This window comes from Neolamprologus multifasciatus, chromosome 14 (assembly GCF_963576455.1).
Source record: "Neolamprologus multifasciatus chromosome 14, fNeoMul1.2, whole genome shotgun sequence".
Taxonomy (NCBI): Eukaryota; Metazoa; Chordata; class Actinopteri; order Cichliformes; family Cichlidae; genus Neolamprologus; species Neolamprologus multifasciatus.
Window position 1 is genome coordinate 35,389,656 of NC_140452.1, and position 2,077 is coordinate 35,391,732.

Below are 2,077 nucleotides of genomic sequence, written 5' to 3' on the forward strand. Positions count from 1 at the left end.
TCTGTCTATTCTCTCCATCTGTCAGCTGCTGCTGGCTCTTCCTCCTCCTCTTCCTCACACACTGCTGAGTTTGGTGGATCATCAGGGGTGCAAAGCCTCACAGATGATGTGCAGCAGTGGGTCCCTCAGTCTGTCCTCACTCTGGACACTTGCAGTCGTCACACATGGAAATCAAATGTGTGATAAGCTGCAGGATTCAAACACAAGTGTAACTTATAAACACATGTTCATACTTTTATTCCACAATCAGAGAGAAAGAAACAGAGAGAGAGTGCAGGACAGACACACAGGTGACAGTCTCAGGTGTACACACTGCTACAAACAGGAGGATTTAGTGTTTGTGTTATTACGAGTGCTAAACAAGAAGAGTTCCAGATGGTACAGTGGACACATGTGTGACTCTGTGATTAAAGCATCTTTCTTTCAGCTTAACGAGTGAACCGTCAGCTCGTTCAAACACACGTTAAAGTCCGTTTGACTCGACACCACCGAACAGAGGCAGCAATATAACATAGCTAACATTAACAGTGCAGTGAATCCTGCTTGTGCCGTGATATTCAGGACTGCAAACCGAGCAGCATCACTGACTTTCAGCTTGTTGTGTTTGTGGATATATGACTGACTTTAATTATCCATCAAATCATCACATTCTCTGTAGGATTAAGGTCGACTATCGAACGGCGTAAAGTAAAGGCTTTAAAACAAAGTTAGTACAAACATCTCTAATGTCACATAACTCTGCTGACATGTGACCAACAATAATGTTTTAATGTTCTTCATTATTAAACATTTGCACATAAATAAGTGTGAAAGTTTACTCTTCGGCCGCTCCGCTTCAGCCCTCTACCGTATTTTTCGGCAAAATTATTCACACCCACCACTGCGCTATGAATTGTGGGTTAATTGGGACCACGAAATGTACACCGGACCACGCTTGACATTTGGGGAAGTCGACAGTGCATTTGGAGTACACTTCGAATTGGGACAGCTGTCGTCGTGTCGCTGTGACGTAATAGCTCTCAAAATGCGTACTCAGGAGCGTGCGGTCGCTGGATTGGGACACAGCCAAGGTCTGTAGCTGTGTCAGAGCAAGCTTGTGTGAACCAGCGGTGATATCTGTACACGCAGTACCTTTAGTATACTCATGTTTCTCCTGCTAGCAGTGGAGGAGACTTCTGCTGAGGAAGAGGCCCTGCTGTCCTGCCGTCTTACTGGTGCCATTGAGGGATCAGCGGCTGCTATATATTCTTCTCGACCTCGAGTATTTGGACCGAAGGACTCACAGACACGTTTCATATTTAGCTCTATACATTTTTACATTTAAAAATATATATATTTTCCTGGCCAGCCATTTTTTTATTCACAAAGGCTGTATGGAGACATTTTGGTTATTGCCACAGACGCTTTCTCTTACTACGGATGGAGGATGTTGTGGTTTTACAACCCGTGGACTGAGAAAGGACTCAATAAGTAATCTGTTCACATATTCCAGTGTTAAACACAAGTGAGTCTCAATTGAGTGAAGTGTTGGGAACTGATGCCAACATTTTTCTTCTTCCTCCCTGTTTAAATCCCATCATATAAGGGAGCCTAATGTTATCCTGCTACAAACATATTCAGCCAGTGTTATTTAAGTTTCCTGTAAACTACACATGTGGATGTGAGAGAGGCTGTGATGAAGTCCTGGAGTTTTTAACGATGTACGTGCTCCAGTCCAGAAATGTGTATGATATGTTGGACACAGGTGGTAAAGTGCTGTCACACCCTGAATAAACTGTCCTCTGTTCTTTGGTAAGCTGACATATTTGTTACATGATCATGTGGTTTATCAGAGGGGAAGTGTGCCAGTTTTAGAATACTGGAGCCTAAGGTTAGGTTAATATTCAACCGTAATATTAGTTTTTAACTAGGTCTTGTCAGTTAGCTGGTGTTGTGTCAAAAAGTCATATCTGCCATAAACTCATTTCTGGTATTTGTCAAAAACCAGTTGATCATATTTAAACTGCTATAGACAACTTTTTAGGTCTCTAATATGTGAAACATGTCACATGTGTCCCTCATGAGTGATATCGAGTCA

The 2,077-nt window shown here is 42.5% G+C and overlaps 1 long non-coding RNA gene across 1 annotated transcript; it reads left to right on the plus strand.

The window, feature by feature from the left end:
- The first annotated feature begins 935 nt into the window (after positions 1–935).
- Positions 936–1,838, plus strand: LOC146504520 (uncharacterized). Its single transcript, XR_014868676.1, has 3 exons — positions 936–1,070; positions 1,161–1,261; positions 1,369–1,838. It is a non-coding gene; the product is annotated as an uncharacterized LOC146504520 (long non-coding RNA).
- Positions 1,839–2,077: the final 239 nt, after the last annotated feature.